Source organism: Lepus europaeus, chromosome 9 (assembly GCF_033115175.1).
Source record: "Lepus europaeus isolate LE1 chromosome 9, mLepTim1.pri, whole genome shotgun sequence".
Lineage (NCBI taxonomy): Eukaryota > Metazoa > Chordata > Mammalia > Lagomorpha > Leporidae > Lepus > Lepus europaeus.
This window is the reverse complement of record NC_084835.1, coordinates 38,144,081-38,161,972: the sequence shown is the minus strand read 5'-3', so window position 1 is coordinate 38,161,972 and position 17,892 is coordinate 38,144,081. Positions and strand designations below refer to the sequence as shown.

At 45.3% G+C, this 17,892-nt stretch overlaps 1 protein-coding gene across 2 annotated transcripts in view; it reads left to right on the top strand.

Annotated features, from left to right (window-relative positions):
- Positions 1-17,892, top strand: part of PRICKLE2 (prickle planar cell polarity protein 2) — a 174,486-nt gene that overhangs the window by 32,415 nt on the left and 124,179 nt on the right. Inside the window, exon 1 of one of the 2 annotated variants that reach the window (XM_062201205.1) lies at positions 15,478-16,021. The exons of the other annotated variant lie outside the window; for it this stretch is intronic. The gene's annotated coding sequence lies outside the window, so the exon portion shown is untranslated. Of the gene's footprint in view, positions 1-15,477; positions 16,022-17,892 lie in introns of those variants that run through there. 2 annotated transcript variants of the gene reach the window in all.

Sequence of the window (17,892 nt, the reverse complement as noted above, 5' to 3'; positions counted from 1 at the left end):
AATAGATTCAGAAATTAGACAAGTGCTTATGTTTAATCATTATTTGGCATTCTCTGATCCTCAGCTTCCCTTATAGTGTCTCTAAGGAGGCGGGTACAACCCTGGAGGTTCAATTAGATGTCGTATATGCAGTAAGAGTCACATCCAAAGTCTGGCTTGTTCATCTCTCCTGTCTGTGTGGCAGGGAGCTCCTGCTAGCAATCACTGAAGTTGGACAGAGATTCCCACCAGACTTCAGGACTCCCCAGCACCTGGGCCAAGCCCCTTGTGCCTGTGATTTAGCCCTTCCAAAAGATGCAGGCAGGAAGTGTCACAGAACAAGCTTCTAGAACTATTTGGAAGTATTGCTGTAGAACCCCCAAACCTGGGTGTTCATGCCTGATGCACAGAAAGTCAATCACTGACATTAGGTATTTATTTGGAAAGCACAGAACAAATAGTTGGGTGGGTATTGCTTAATTCCCAGGCTCCCAGAGGGGTTAGGAGTAAGGTTCTTATGGATTGAAGTTGGGGCCAAGAGGTGCATATTCAGCTCATGTCCAAGTTCCTGGTTGGTCATTGGTGCTCGTGGCCTTTATCTGATAGGTCATGTTCTTCAGGGAGTGCTGATGATGGCCAAGTGGGCTTCCGTTTGTTTAGGGGTTGCGGGAAGTATAGTCAGGTGCCAGTTATGGTTTGCCCCAGATCTGGAATTCCCCTAAATAATACCCTCTAAATAATACTGGCCAGCAGGGTTTTATCTACTGGGAAAACACGTGACTCCTCGAGTCCGGTTATCAGACTCTCATAGGGCCAGGTGTACCACTCCCTCAATTCTGTGAATTGCTTATGGACTCAAGGAGACAGCCAAGAGGCGGGGCCTGGTGATAGCTGCCTCCCCATTGGGGACATCTGTGTAAGCATCCAGTCTCAGAAGCATCTTTGTCTTACAGGACTCACCTTCCCAGTGCCCCATGTTTCTCTGTGCTAGTGCCTGCCTCCCCTCCTCCCAGCTAGCCGAACCTCCTCTCTGTGCCTTCTTTTTGGCCAGGCTCCCGCCACACAGCCCTTCCTTCTACAGCCGCCCCAGCTGGGATGAGTTGAGCTGAGAAGAATCTGGCAGCCCCCAGCCCCCCAGCAGGGCTCTGCGTGTGCCATTTAAGGGAAAAAGAATGCAGCTCCTGACGATGAGTCACCGGCTGCTACCTCGCTGTGTGTGTGCAGCCACTGCGAGGTTCGCACCCGGCCCCCTCTGAGAAGGGGTGCTAAATTATTCACCACAGCAGCCTGCTCTCACATCCATCTGGGCCTGTCCCCCGGTGACCCCAGGAGGCACCAGCAGGGTTCCTGCCTCCGGGATCAGGAAGGAGACACAAGCAGCAGGAACACCCTCCCTGGCTGTCAGGGACACCCCAGCCCCAGAGCCATGTGGCCTGATGGCTGCTGAGTTTAGAAGCTTTTGGGCACTGGCACTATACAGAGTAAGATTGATGGTATGTTTATACTCAGGCTTGATAAACATTTATTAAGCACCTGCTGTGTGCTTGGCAATTTTACCTCCATTATTTCATACAATGCAAAAAGTCTGTGTGAGGCAGTGGCTGTTAAACAAAGCTCGGAGAGGGAACAAGGCGTGTCCCAGTTCACACAGCTAATTGCAAAAGGACAGAGTCAGGACTGGTCCTTACGGGGGTGGGGGTCAGTAGCAGACCCTTTGTCCCTCCTGAAGACACTGGCTGTCTTGGAGTTCAGACTCCTTTGTTAGTCCTGATACAACTACCTCCTCTCAAGGCAGGGTACATTGGGGTGCATAGTTAACCCTCTCCTGCTTGTTTCAACTTCCAAGTTATGATGCTTCTTTTTGTAGTTTGGATCTTGCTTTGGCCTGGTCCTCTGCTGATCGCAGTGGTGGCTTGGAGGCCATCTTCAAGATGGTGGCCTTGGGCTGGGGCTGTGGTGCAGCAGGTTGAACCATGGTCTCCAGTGCTGGCATCCCATATGGGCTCTGGTTCAAGTCCTTGCTGCTCCACTTGCAATCCAGCTCTCTGCTAATGTGCCTGAGAAAGCAGCAGAGAATAGCCCAAGTGCATGGGCCCCTGCACTCATGTAGGAGACCCAGAGGAAGCTCCTGGCTCCTGGCTTTGGCCTGGCCTGGTCCTGGTCGTTATGGCCATTTGGGGAGTGAACCAGTAGATAGAAGGTATTCTCTCTCTTTCACTCTTTCTTTGTGTAACTCTGCCTTTCAAATAAATAAATCTTTAAAAAATAAGTAAAAATTTTAAAAAAGATGGTGGCCTTGTGTGAGGAACTTCCTGCCCTGGGAGGAGATGCCTTTGTTCAAGCAGAACTCCCACAGTCTCCTGTGGGGTTGGATTTACTCTGGGGTTTGGGGCAATGATGGACCAAAAAAGAAACAAACAGTGAGGGGGCTTTTTCTTAGCCCAGCAGGCCAGGAGGACTTAATTCTGTAGGTCCATGGAGGTAATTATTACACCGTACATCACAGAGAATTCTGTCTTCACAGCGACTCTCATTAGATACATGGATCGCCACAGCGTGATGGACAGGCATGTCTGTGATTACTATTTTGCAGATAATAATAATAGTAACTAACACTGAGCGCTGCTGGTGTGTCCAGCACTGTATAGAGTGCTTTGTGGAGATAATACAGTTATCACCATTATTGGGATTTTTCAGCGGAAGCTTCTGGAGAGCAGAGAGATTAAGTAACTTGGCCAGCATCACACAGACAGCAAGATCCATAGCCCAGGATCAAACACTGTCTTCTTGATTCTAATACCTGGGCTGGTTCTATTCAGGCAGGACACTCAGCAAATGAGGTGCCTTCCCTGTCAAGCTTTTGTGGATGTAAGGGGTAGGGAAGATGCAGAAACAGAGAGGCAGAATGCAGTGTGGAGGGATGGGTGTGCTGTCGCTGTACTTCTTCTTGTCTCTCCATCGCTCAGCGGCCTGATGATGTGCACAGGTGTGACTGTCTCTGTGCTGTGATCAGTCTCTGAGGAAATGGTGAGAACAGTGTGATGTGGAAATAAGCCTCTGTCATGAGCTTGAGTACAACATTGACTCTGATAGTTTGTCATCAGCCATGGTGAGCACAGGCTGTGAGCCATGGGCACTTCTTCATTGATTCATTGATTTAACCCAAATTTATGGAGAGCATCTTGTGTGCTGGGTGTTTTTCTGGGCTCCAGGGATAGAGGGCCTGAGGGAAACTGACAGACTGATTCCACAGTGAAATAATAAAGCAGCATAGACAAGTGGGACATTGGTTTTAGAGTACTAGGTTTTGGTCATCAGCTTCTAGAATGTGGCAATATCATGCATGTGCTAGACCTTTTTATTAGCAAAAACATTTACTGAAAATTGCTTTAAAAAATAAGCATCCATGTTAGGTTCCTATAGATTGTCCCAAAGGCATGCAGCAAATGGAGGTACATCTAGTCATGAAAATCTATGAAATCTTGGTAGTGAGGATATGTGGCATTGGAGTCATAACCCATTCACCTCCACCTCTAACCCATCCCCCAGTACAGAGCAGTGTGATGGAAACTACTCCTGGAGAAAGCAGCCAAGAAATGGGTCTCCTTCTCCACCCAGCTTTGAGTCTAGGGCTATGGTGTCAGTTTAGGAGGGGCAGCCTTGTAGACAGACAACACCCTGCCCTTACAAAGGAACTTTGCTTTCATCACAACAGACTGTGGAGCAATTTATGCCAAAGGGTATTATCAAAAACAATAGAACAATCGGCTAACAGTTGGGAGTGTTACCAATAGATACAGACTAGTCCAGTTGCTCAGGAAGACTGCGTTGGTGTTCTCTGAGAAGCAGCATCAGAGGCTGCACACTGCCGGGGAAACAGATTTCACTTAGATTGTCCACTTACGCACTGGACAAATAAGCCAACAGCAACAGCAAGCTCTAGAAGTGTGGGGGGTGGGAAAGCGGAGGAGTTGATCCAGAGTTGCTATACTATACTGTCTAAAATAATTTTTCAGCAAACTATTTTGAGGTGTGCCGAGAAACAGAAAACGGTGACCCATACACAGGAAAAATAAATAAATAAAAAAGAGGAAAGTACCTATGAGGGGGCCCAAATGTCAGTCTTGGCAGATAAAGAACACAAAGCAGCTATTAAAATATCTTTGAAGAACTTTATATCTAAGGAGTAGAGGAAGGCATGATAAAAATGAATTGTTAATATTGAAGACTATAATAATTGAGATGAAAAATTCACTGTTGGGAATCAACAATGGATTTAATCTCGCAGAAAATGAAGAGTTGCAAATGTGGAGGTAGATTGATAGAGATTATGCAAACTGAAGAACAGGGGAGGGGGAAAGAGTGATGAAAGTGAATCGAGCCTGTGAGAAATGCATTGACCACACCAACAAAGGCAGACAATACCAAGGTCTGGTGAAGAGGCAGGGAAATGGGAACTTTCAGACATTGATGATGGTAATGTCAAGTGATATAGCCACATTGAAAAGTGGGTAGTTCATTAAAATGTTAAATTTAGAGTTATACATATCAGCAATTCTACTAGATAGATGTACAAGAAAAATGAAATGATGTCTCCCTAAAACTGATACATAAATGTTCACAGTAGCATCACTGAAAATAGTCAAAAGTGGAAGCAATCCACATGGGCAGTGCTGATGAATGGATGAATAGAATGTATGTCTCCTCACCGGCATGCCATTCAGTAAAGCAATCAAGTTGTGATACAAGCTACAACATCAATGAACCTCTAAGCCAAAGAAGTCAGTCACAAAAAGTCATATATTATGTGATTCTGTTTATAGAAAATGTCCAGAATAGATGAAACTATAGAGACAAAAAAATATATTGAAGTTTGCTTGGACCTGGAATATTGGGGCATGGTGTACAGAATTTCTTTTTGGGTTGGTAGAAGTTCTGAAATTAGATAGTAGTAATTCTTGTTTCTACTACCCAGTGAATATTGTAGAACTCTTGGTGCACTTTAAATGGATGAGCTGTGTGGTATACAACTTTTTTTCAAAAAGTCCTAAAAGCCAAGGAGAAAAATAATATAGGGAAAAGATTTGGGCAGTATCAGAAAGATGAGAGATTGGAGAATCTGGACAATCTCAGACAGGGTGGGAAGACCACATGGAGGTAGCAGTAGAGTCGAAAAGGTGAGAGTGAGTCATTCTCCTGTTGGTAGGAGTATTTGAGATAGAAGAGCAAGTGCAAAGGCAAGGAGGCAGGCATGGGCCTGGCAGGCTGGACAACCAGTGTCTGAGTGACGGGATGGCAGAGCATGGGAGGAGGTGCTGTCGGAGAAGTTCTGGGGCCCAGAGCTCTGAGTTGAGCCGCATTGATGGGCTTTGAGCAGAAACCTGATATACTCTAATGTTTATTTTTGCAGAATCACTCTGATTGGAGTTCTGTGAATAGAGTGAAGGAGGTTAGTAGTAGACCAGCTAGGAACCAAGAGTTGAGGGTAGTTTGGATCTCCATCCAGTCCAGGAGAGTCGTGGTGGTGACAAGGGCCAGGGTGATAATAACAAAGGTAGAAGGAAAATGCTTTATTCTGCATACATTTTCAAGGTACCGCCAACGGAATTAGCCAAAGGTTGGAAAATGTGTAGTGTCAAGAACCAGATAGTAAATGTGTTAGACTTTGCAGGCCATCTGGTCCCTGTCGCAACTACTCAATTTGCTGTTGTATCATGAATGCAGCCATAGATACTGTGCCATGCATAGATGAGTGGGCATGAGTAGATTCCAATAAAACTGTATCTGTAAAAACCTGGAGCAAACAGATTTGGCCCATGGAGTGCAGTTTGCCAGTTACTGCATTAGAAATCAGGGGTGGGAGGATGAAAGGAATGAAGGATCACTCAAAGGTTTTTATTCTTACCCATGAGGCAGTGGGGGATAGCAGTTGTGATTAACTGAGATAAGGAAAACTCAAGATGGTGCAGATTTCAGGGGAGTATGGTGTGGACTTGTTGATGGAGAAAACGTTTGTTGTTGGAGAAGACTTAGACATCCAAATGTAGATGGGACATAGATGGATGAATCTGTACAGCACAAATTCATGGAAAGGTCTGGCCAGAGCATTTGGCATAAAGGTGACATTTGAGACTCTAGACCAGATCAAAGAAGTGAAGATAGGCAGAGACCAGTAGAGGTGCCGGGACTGAGCCCTGCTAGGGTGATGAAGATGAGCCAGCAATGGAGACTGAGAAGGGGCAGCCAGAGGGTAGGATGGATGCCAGGAGGATGTGGTATCCTGGAAGCTAAGCTAAAAAAGTAATTGAGGGAGTCTAGTTCCATTCTTTTCTGTCCCAATCATAGATGAATACTGCAATGCAAATGAGCAGACAGATGTTCTTACAGGAATAATCCTAAATTCCTTCTGATTTCTAGGCCAGAAATATGGTTGTAGAACTTTTTATTCGTTCATCATCTATTCATTAGCTTTCAGGCCACCAAGCGCTTGGTGCTTGACATAGAAAGATAAGACACAGTCAGTGCCCTTTGATAGCACAGAGCCTAGTTACAAGGAGATATGTTCATCCAGTAATTGTCAGTGTTAACAAAGGATATGGATCATATCACTAACCAAGGATGTGGAGCTATGATCCACAATGAAGATTCTGAAGAAAAAATGCATAGCTAACAGAACAATACTGTGCGCTTTTCCTTTGTACAAGGGAATTGATTTAATCTGGTAGACCAGGAAACCTTGTGTATTTCTCTGTTTATAAAAGTGTGTGTATTTATTTTGATTTGAAATAGAAACAGAGTTCTTCCATCCACTGTTTTACTCCTGAATGCCCATTAACAGCTGAGGCTGGGCCAGACTAAAGCTTGGAGCCTGAAACTGCATTGGATCTCCCACGTGGGTGCCAGAAACTCAAGCACGTGAGCCGTCGTCTATTGCCTCCCGTGGTCTGCATTAGCAGGAAGGTAGATTGTATGCAAACGAGCTGAGTCTTGAACCAGGTACTCCAATGGTGTTCCCAGTGGTGACTTAAGTGTCTGCTCCTAATACTCACCCCAAAAGATGGTAGCCAACAAGGATAGTGAAGTAGAGCCAGGCTTTAAACCAAGGCTTTGACTTATGGGGTGTGGACAACAAAATGCCTTGGCTTCTGTTTTTAATGATATTTATTTCCAACATTTCACACCCAAACTGGGGGATGCTTGGTTTTTGAGTAGAAAATTGAGACTCCGTGAATTCAAGGAAGGTATTTGGGTTTTCAGGATCTAATCTGAGTTGAACAAATCTTAAACCAAACCAAAAAGAAAAAAAAAAAAAAAGACTTAAGAGGGAGACAGATCCTATCTACTGGTACATTCCCCAGTGCCCACAATGGCCAGGGCTGGGCCAGGCTATAACAGAGAGTTAGAAACTCAGTTCAGGTCTCCCACATGTATGACAGGGACCCTGTGAGTTGCACCATCACCATCGCCTCCCAGAAGCTGCCTTGGTGGGAAGTTGGAGTCAAGAGCCAGACCCGGGCATCGAACCCAGGTACTCTGATCTGGAACATGGGTGTCTTAGCTGGCATCTGAACTGCCAGGCTAACCACCTGCGCTCCTGGTGTCACTCTTTTCCTCTCTGAATCCCAGTGTCCTCAGCTGTGTGATAGTAGCTGATTAAAGCTGCATTTTTGGGTTGTGATGAGGCCTAAATAAGATAAAATGTACGAAACACCTGGCACACAAGTCCTTCCCATTTCTCCAGAAAAACAGTGTGTCAGTTTGTACATCTGTGACGTTTTGTCTTCTAGGATAATTTTCCCAGGGTATATCTTGGCTGTGTGACTTTATGAAACAGAGAGTATTTCAGTGTTTTTTTTTTTTCCAGGATATCTTTCATTTTGCTAACGTTCTCTCCCAAGAGAAGCATATAGTATCTTGAATGACTCCCAGAAAAACCAAAGTATTCCTGTGCACACTCCCAGTCCTCTCTACAGACTGAAGGCAGGTTTCTACTCAGCTGTTGAATGGAAATTAGTTAGAGAAAAAACTGCCGTAGGAAGCGCAGCATTCTTTGTCTAAGAAGAAGACTTTTTGTTAGTACATCATGTCAGTTTAATGATATTTTTATGGAAATGTGTGGTGGTAAGTCTGTTTAATACATGGATGCAATTTTTAATCTTTTTGGGGAGCGGGAGCAAAATCTTCAGCAGTCTTTCATTTTGAAATGTGCAGTCTAGCTTGTCTGTATTTCTCATTTTAATTAATGTAATTAAAAGAGGATAAAAAGCTGTGTTAAAATTTTGTGCATTAGATTATTGGGATCAAGAATAATTAAAATGTATGAAATATGGCAGATTCGTAAGATGATGGGAAGGGAGGAAGGCCGCTTTTCTGCAGGATTATCTTTCAGGAGATTTGGCAATGTCTGTGGTCTGAGAAGCATTTATGATGTGAATCTTCACAAATGGACAAGAAAGAAAGCTTTATGGGAGGGGAAAGACAACTTAATGTTTATTATGAACTATTTTGCCGTTTGTGATTATAACTCTTCTTTCTGCTTTGAGAACCAAGTGGGCAGTAATAGGAACACCTGCTGTACAAGGGAAAAATTTTCTTGGAAAATGGAATTGAAAAAGTTTATTTTGATATAAAAAAATTCTTAAGTCATACAGTTTTTTCACAATACACATCCTTTCTACACTAGATAGAAAGCACTCTGTGTACAAGTTCTTTAGCTTGTTCATCCTTCGAAAACTTTGGGTAGACATGTATCTCCCTCTTTCTGGTGGGGAAACTGAGACTTCCAGTGAAGTAACTGTCATCACCAAGGTCCTGTGGGCAGGAGGTAACAGCTAGATTTGCATTCAGGTCTTTTTGTTGACTTCTTTCAATGACAGTGTCCTGCCTATTGAAGGAGGCAGATGATAAAGCTGAATTGGAAAACAGCAAGAAATGGCAGGGAGTATCTTTGGAGCATTTCTTCTTCATGAAGGTCATTTCACTTTCGTTGGTGCCTTACCCAGTTGTACCTGTACTCTACAGGCCTCACATGTTTAATCCACTTACTCTCTTTGTGGTTACTTGAATTGGATGCTGTTGCTTGAATACTAATAAAAATTTAGGATATTTGCTTTGTTTTCTCCCATTTGTAAACTTTAAAATTTTTTAATGTTTTTGCATTTTTATTTGCAAGGCAGAGAGAGAGAAACAGAGATCTTCCATCTGCTGGTTCCTTCCTCACATGCCTGCAATAGCTAGAGCTGGGCCAGGCAGAGGCCTTAAACCATGAACATGCAGGTCTCCTGAATGGGTGGTAGGGACCCAAGCTCTTGAGTCATCACCAGCTGCCTCCTTGGGTGCACATTAGGCAGGAAGCTGGATTGGAAGTGGAACCAAGATTGGAACTTGGCACGGCAATATAGAATGTGGGGGTCCCAGGTGGCATCTTAACTGCTGTGCCAAATGCCTCCCCTGTTTTCTCCCTTCTGAGGTCAAAATGAGGGAGCCTGGATCATTCACCTAGGATTCATCATTTTATTAGTATTAAACATCCGTATTATTCATTTAGGACTGTCATCATTTTGTTAATGTTAAACATCCTTCTGTTTCAAGACCTTATGGCTACAGTAGACTATATTTTGTTTTGCCCTGTAGAATGTATTTTAATGATTTTTTTTTTCCATTTTATTGGAAAGGCCAATGACCGGGCAGGGAGAAGTCTACTGTCTGCTGGTTCACTCCCCAAATGCCTGCAACAGTGAAGGCTGGGCCAGGCCAAAAGCCAGTACTCTGGAACTTAGTCTGCTCTCCCATGGGGGTGGCAGGGACTTACGTACTAGAGCCTTCATCCGCTGCCTCCCAGGATGCACATTAGCTGAAAGATGCTTCTGATTTAGTCGCCAGGACTTGAACTTCAAGTGTTGCCAAGACTTGAACTTGCAAGCATCCCAAGTGGCAGCTTAAGCGTCGGTGTCAAATACCTGCTCTGTTTTACTTTTTTAATGTGTCTGCAGAGCAAAAATAAAAATGGACAGTCCCAGAGCGTGCATTGTGGTGCAGTGGGTTAGGTTGCCACATCCCAAGGGGCTCCAATTCGAGTCCCGGCTGCTCCACTTATTGTCCATCTCCCTGCTAATTTGCCTCAGAAAGTGGCAGATCACCGAGTACTAGGACCCTTGCCAGCCATGCAGGAGACAAGGATGTAGGTCCAACCTCCTGGCTTCAGTCTGGCACAGGCCTAGATGTTGCAAACATTTGGGGAGTGAACCAGCAGATGAAAAATATTCTCTCTTTCTGTAATTCTGGCCTTCAATAAATCAGTAAATTATTTTTTTAAAAATTGATAACTATGACAGACATTACTAGGGTTCCCCATTGTCTGTTGTCTTCTTCTTTCCCAGCCTCCTTGCAGTTGGTTGAGGCTATGGGCCTAGTAGGATCAGTTGCAGTGGTATTATTTGTCTTCAGGCCAAAGCTCCTAAAAGCCTCTTTGGCTCTCTATTCTGTTGCTATAATTCGAAAATTATAGGCTGAGATCAGAGACACAAGAAGGAAGCAGAGTAGATCCTGAGCCATTGAGTGGCATGGACGTGTCTGGAAAGATTCTGGACTTCCAGCCAACTTTACTGAATGAAAACTCAACATTTTTGTGCTGAAATCTGGCATGGGTTTGGGACTGCAACATTGCCTCAGCTCTTCGTATGAAACAGGACAACCAGCCTCATCTCCCACATTCATTTTACTGGATATTGAAATAGTAGTGTCAAGGAACCACTCCTGAGTCGACTTTTTAATAAAAAGAAAAACTGAGCTTGCTCCCCTTTCCATCTAGCTTCCTGCTATTCACCGGGGAGGCAGCAGACAATGGCCCAAATATCTGGACCCCCGCCATCCACATGGGAAATGCAGATGGAGTTGGTGATTCCTGGCTTTGACCTGACTCAGTCCTGGTTCTTTTGAGTATTTGGGGAATGAATCAGAAGAGGGAAGACCTCTCTTCCTCTCTCTTCACCTTCAAAATAAATAAATCTTAAAAGAAAAAAAAATCCTGCACGCAGAAAATACTGGAGTACTTCAGAAAGGTCATAAAAAATGGGAATAAAGATAAACTCCTTTTGGAGCAAAAAAATGCTGAAATCCTTTTGAACTTTCTCAAGACCTCTCATACACACTTTTTAAATGAAAGTTAAATGACCCTTAATAGATGAGTGGTTTGAAACTTGAAAAATATCCCTTACAGTAATTAAGATAGAACCAGAGCTGGGTCAGAAGGTGATCTTCTAAACCAGCTAGGTCTGGTGCTATCTCAATCTGTTTGAAATTCCCTTAAAATGAAAACAATTGCTTTTCTCTGCGTGACCTGTGCTGGGTCTTATCATCTCAGTATTCAAAAGCCTGCCTTGGGTCCAGGTGAAATCTGTCTTTAATTCATTTAAAATCCCTTCCCTTCTTATTTTAGGCCTATGGAAATGCAGATTAGAAGTCTTGCTCATTAAAGCCCCTCATCTAGAAGGCTGCAGTCGTTGTCATCATTTACCCGGCTCTTGCCTAAGCTACCCCGCCGGGATTCACTTAACCCCTCCCCATAGTCCCCTAACAAGATCTGCCTAATGCTGGCCGGGATGGAAGATGATTTGATTTACCAGGGTGGATGGAGCTGCCTCCTTGTCATCACCTGACCGTTTACCCCCAGTGCTGTTTGCTGTCTTGTGCCCATGCAGGCAAGTCTTTTAATTCTGCGGTTGTGCAAATATGTTGCCCTCGTATTTGTGCTTTTCTTGTAGCCTGCAATACCCTCTCTAGCTGTTGAAATCTGACCTTAGCAATGTTAGCATTCTTCCCTTTATGGCTTTTGGAATTTGTGTCATGGATAGTAAGGTCTTTGCCAATAAAAAAATATTTTTTAATCCCCAAAATGTAACAGTTTTATAGCCTTGGACCTGATCCCTGGTCCCCTTAGCTCTGATCAATCTGCCCTCCCTGTGCCTTCTCCTGTACAGTGTATGCAGTTATGGTCATGTGTGTAAATGTCCTGTCATCCTACCTACATAGAAAATTCTAAAGGTCAGCAATTCTCTGATAAGTACTTCAATGTGGAATTTTGCTGTTTTAATAAACACCATGTTAGAAATTTCCAAAGTAACTGCTGCCTCACTTTGTTGAATACCTAACAGCACGTAGTTGCAAGCATCCTCAGTAGAATGCTTTCCAGAGCCTGGAGTTTGATATTTCTGTAATCTGTGCAAGCCTACATACCCAGCTTCCTCCCAGTCGAGCTGAGCTCGCAGAGTACTCATAGACAGAAGGCCTTGGGCCTCTTGCTTTTGCGCCATCTCCCTCCCAACTACAATTAGACCTTCGAGGATCCTGTACACGCCCTATCATTACACACAACACATTCGACTCTAATTGCTTGCCTAATTGTCTTCCCCTCATTGCTAAGCTCTTTGAAAAGAGGATCCATGTCTGTATTGGTCACCAGGATGTCGCTAAGGCTAAACAAGTGACTGACATGCTTTAGGAGCTCATTTAAGGAGGAATGAGTAAGACGAGTCGGTGAGGTGTCCACACATCCCAATTGTCTTGCTGTGGTATCCAGTTTCAGAGGAGGAGGCTCCTTGGTTGCTCTCAGTCTTTTTACGGCTTTCTTTGCTAGTTGCATAGCACTGGAATAGCATGTGTTGTACCACGTAGAGGAGAGTATGTCAGTGGCTCACCCATGTGGCGTGGAACATTGGGGATTATCTTGCAGTCTTTTCTTGGCTTCCTTCTTTCCTACCTTTTGAATTTTACTTGATTATCTAATTAGTACTCAAAATAACAATGGAAGCATCATGACTTCTACTACCAATAGCTAATATTATTGAGTGTTGGCTGTGTGCTGCACCTGGTGCTAGATATTTCACATGGATTCTCATTTTGACTCCCCTGGCAGCTCTAAAAAGTTCCAGATGAGAACCTCAGACCTCAAAGCCTTGAGCCAGCAAGTGTCAGAGCCAGGCAATCCATTCTTGGCCCCATGTCGTGTTGTTAACTCTGATGTACCTGATAGTCCAGAGGAAATGCGATCTCTTTTCACTTTCTCTATCCTAACTTTTCTTTTCATTACTTCATTGTCTATCATTTCTGTTTTTTTTTTTTTTTTTTGGACAGGCAGAGTGGACAGTGAGAGAGAGAGAGACAGAGAGAAAGGTCTTCCTTTTGCCGTTGGTTCACCCTCCAATGGCTGCCGCGGCTGGCACATCACACTGATCTGAAGGCAGGAGCCAGGTGCTTCTCCTGGTCTCCCATGCAGGTGCAGGGCCCAAGCACTTGGGCCATCCTCCACTGCACTCCTGGGCCATAGCAGAGAGCTGGCCTGGAAGAGGGGCAACCAGGACAGAATCCGATGCCCCGACTAGGACTAGAACCCGGTGTGCCGGTGCCACAAGGCGGAGGATTAGCCTGTTGAGCCACGGCCACGGTGCCGGCCACATTGTCTATCATTTCTGAACTGCTTCCCATCATTCTCACCTGATCCTGCTGATAGTACAGCGGAAATGTGTCCATGTTCAAATGAAGAAACTGGAGCCTAAGCAAGTGACTTGTCCAGGGCCACTTGCAGTAGTATGTCACAGCTTCTGTTTGGCCACTGGTGGCCTCAAACTGTTTGTTGATTGACTTTAGAAGGTTCCTGAAGTCTGGATGAACCCTCTGCTTCCCCATAAGCCCTGAGTGCTGTGCGTTGAAGACCTAAAACAGAGCGGTGCTCATTCACCTGCATTCCGTTTCTCTTAGCAAGAAGTCATTCCAGCTCCCATGATTTTCACCATGAAAGGTCTCCTGTGAGCCCGAAAGAAGCATTTTGAAAGAAGTTATTAAGCATTATTAATACAATTACCTGTAACAAAAGACGTAATTTCACTTCTCCACATCTAACAAAGAAATTCATTTGAGGCTTCGGGAGCTGAGCTGGAAAGGCAGAGCTGGTCAGAGTGTCAGAGTGGGTTCTGGGGGTGGGGGGAGTGCAGGCAGGGAGCTGTGCTGGCTGCTTTGTCCTCAGGAACGCCTCTGTGCATGCTGGGCGCCACCTCTCCGGGCCCCTCATCTCCACGTCCATCCACATGCTACCTTGTCGTAGGCACCGAGTCTGTAGTATTGGCTTATGCCTTCCTCTCACCTGGCCCAGATTCCTCCACAGGTAGCACTGAAAGAACCATTGCTTGTGGACAATAAAAGATGACCATGCGAAGACTTGGAAGAGAGAGAATGGGGCAAGGGGAGAGCAGGTGTTTGGTGCATTGAAAGATTCTGCTTGGGGTACCTGTGTCCCATATTGGAGTGCCTGGGTTCAAGTCCTGGCTCCGCATCTGATTCCAGCTTCCTGCTAATGTGAACCTGGGAGGGAGCAGGTGATGGTTCAGTTACTTGGATCCCTATCACCCTATCACTCCTGGCTTGTTGTGGGTGTTTGTCCTCTGAACCAGCAGATGGGAGATTCATTCTCTCTTTATCTCTCCATTCAAATGAATTTAATTAATTAATTAAAAGAATAGGGCATGACATAGAGTATGTACTTAGTGAATGTTTACTGAATGAGTAAATGATACGGATGAGGTCACTGAAGACGTCGATGGCTAAGTTTCTTGCCCAAGGTCCTATTACTAGCAGGAAGTAAAGGCAGGACTGAAACCCAGGACTGTCCTGCTCTGGAGATTGTTTTACCTGGTTGCTTGGATAGGCCTCTTTGCGGTTCAGGAGCAATGACCATTGGAGATCCAAAGGGATTTAAGGAGCTCTTCTCTGAGGTCCAGGAAAAGTAAATTCTTGCCCATTCTTGCTTTTCCATGCTGGCCTCTGTTTTTCCAGTCTGTAAAATGCAAACAGTGCTATCTAAGGGTCTGAGCATCCTCAGACTGTGCCCCAGGGCAGGTGTCTGCTTTGTCATCTCCCCAAGCTCACTTGGAGTTGGGGTGGGGGTGGGGGGGGTTGCATGAGTCACCACTCAAGCCCATGAAAAAAGTCACACTCTATTTCCGGGTGTACAAAAATCTCAGTGACATAGTCCCCAGCTATCAACAAGCCCCCACCCTGAAATGAAAGTGGAAGAGAGCAAAGAAAGAAAAACAAAGTAGAGGCATTTGAAGGCTTGGCACAGCTTTTGAGAGAGGGAGGGAGAGAGAGAGAGAAGGTTGATTGCTGTTTCCATTCCGGGGCTTGTGCAGCCTCTAATCTGAAACAGGCACCAGGTTGATAACTGTGCCCAGATCTGATCACTGGCATAGAAGAGCTTAGCTTTTTAAAAGAAGAAAAAAGCAGGCGTGTGTCTTTAAAGCCTCTCTTCCATATGATTTTTTTTTTTTTTCCTGTACTTATTCCGAGGTTACATAGCTGGGGCCTTTGCATCCAGCAAAGGCTTTCTCCCCACCTCTCCCTGGTGCGGGGATTATTGATTTGGAAGGCGAGGCTAATTTACATGTAAATAAATCTCAGCGCCCAGCAGCGGCGTTGGGACGTTGGGACGTCCAGATGCCGCGACTGCCTTGCTGACATCACGGCTTCATTAGCATGCGGAGGATGGGGGCGCTGCTACAGCCGCTTCCCCGGCACCGCCGGCCGCTCAGCCGCCCTCAGTTCTTAGGATTTTTTGGCCGAGCTGCACGTTTGTTGGTTCAGTGGCTTGGGCTCAGGAGCGACTGGTGACACTGAGGCTGGTGTCTGACCTCCTGCAGATTGTCGTGAAGAGGATACGGGTTCCCAGGAAGGTGGTCGGAGCGCGTCCTGGGGTGGATAAAAGTCACCCGTTTCCCCCCTGCTTGGTGAAGTCCCCCGCAGGGTCTGCACCCTGCTGTGCGGTCCTCCCTGGGGAATGCAAAGAACAGCTCAGCCTGGAGCCGCCTGGGAGCTTCAGGAAGGGTCTAGATTTGAGACTGGGGTTTGAGAAGATCATGTCTTGCCTGCCTGAGGTCCTGTGTGCGTTCTTGGAAGCCAGACCCAGGGAGAAAGTGAACTGGGGCAACTGACAGGCTACGGGGTCTGGCGGAAGCTTCCTCGCAGACTGGACGTTCTATCCTCCTAGAGCTGGGTAAGGTGGCTGCTCTGATTCCCAAAATGAACAGCAGTGTGTTTTCTCGGGGTGGGGGGAGGGGGACAGAGCCAGGTCTGGGGTCTTTGCGCAGGGTGTGTGGGGGGAAAGGTACTGGGGCTCCATTATCCTGTTCAGGTGGCATTTTGATCCTGTTGACATGTATTAGAAAGTTTCATTGTGGGGTGAAAGCTCGCAGGTATAGAGAGTCCTAAAGAAACAGTTGGATCCTGGTGCTTAAGATTCATCATTTGCCTTGAAGTACAGCTTTCTTTAAAAAAAAAAAAAAAAAAAAAAAAAAGGAGGAAAGGGTTAAAAAACAGAGCACCTGGTAGTGTTCCTGCATGGTTGTCATTTCAGCACGTGATGCCAAAAACCATTAGGGGCTCTGAGGAACGGGGGACTTAGCCACTTAGCCAAGACTTCAGGTTAAGAAGTGACTTTCAAATTATTTGCTTTTAATTTTAGCTGATGCTTTCAGATTAGCAATGGTGACGGAGCCTCGGAATATGACTGTAGCCAGTGGAAACATATGATTCAGTTTGTTCTCCCCATGGAGTCTCTAAGGAGCCTTCATAGTTCTCCTCACTCTTGGTTTCCCCCAAAAAAGCCAATCACAGCATTACTAATTTGCTGTGGAGGTCTTGCAATGAAATACAGATTTTTAATCCCGTTATTCTTTGTTATGTCATCTTGGACTATGCCGGGGTCCAAGAGGACTCTGAAGAACTATAAATAATCAGGACTGGGCCGAATCACCCTGGGTAAGTGATCTGTACCAGATGCAATGCCATCCGCCGGTCCAAGCGTGGCTCTTGTATAACTTAGACACGTAAATGATTTCCCCAGCGAGGTTCTGCTTCCAGTATCAACGCGTGCATGAGCTCTGTGTGCTGTGAATATACAGACAGGCACTGCCTGCACTGAATCTGCAGATTGTATGGCTGTGTGCGATGTGTTTTGCTGGAACGCCTCTTCCAGAAAAGTGTTTTAAACCATCTCGGTGAGACTTGAACTAAATGAAGCAGCCTTGCCTCCTTGCGAGAGGCCGGCTTGGCTGCTCTCCTGCTCCCCAGAAGGCTGGCTGCCTGCTGATGGCTTTCACAGATGGGTCAGGATGCGTGTCCCCCAGGGCTCCAGAGCCACTCACAACTTTGACAGAATTACCATATTCTGGAAATTTGGATTTTAATGCCTTCTCGAATGCTCGGAAACATTTTGCCTTTCCATGCAATGCTCTTTGCCCCTCGGGAATTCGTTTCTTAATGTGAAAATTAAAACGTACTGGCTCCATTGGGCATTGCAGCTTGTAAACTGCCATGGGGCAGCCAGGAATGGTAAAATAGCTTTGTTGACTATGGCGTGATTGTAAAGGCTTACCCATGCGGGATTGGGATGGGTGACGGCTTGTAACAAATACAGGAGGGATGATGTAGTTATGGAAGGTTAAGGAGTGAGAGAAGGACTTAGAGGTTGCCTGGTATGAGATGGTGTTTACCCATGGCTCAGAAACAGCTGAAGATTCTGAGAGCTGCCTCTTGGATCATTGATCCCTGTCTGGAAAATGGGGAGAACCACAGAACCTATAGGCAAGGTGGTGGGTGCCAGGATTTAATGAGATGACCTGTGGAAAACACAACCAGGTGATAGGTGTTCAGTAAACGTTCCTTGCTGTTATTGTTGCTATCACTGTTGCTTTCTGTGATTATTGTTTAAGTGTTGCTGTTGAAAACAAGATAACTAGTGAAAAGGCATATTTGTATCCATTTGCCTACGGAGAGGTTCTAGTAACAAAAGATATTCCATCCCTAGGACCTGCTCATTCCAAGTCATCCTCACCCAAAGGAACATTTCCATCCTTAGATTGAGTT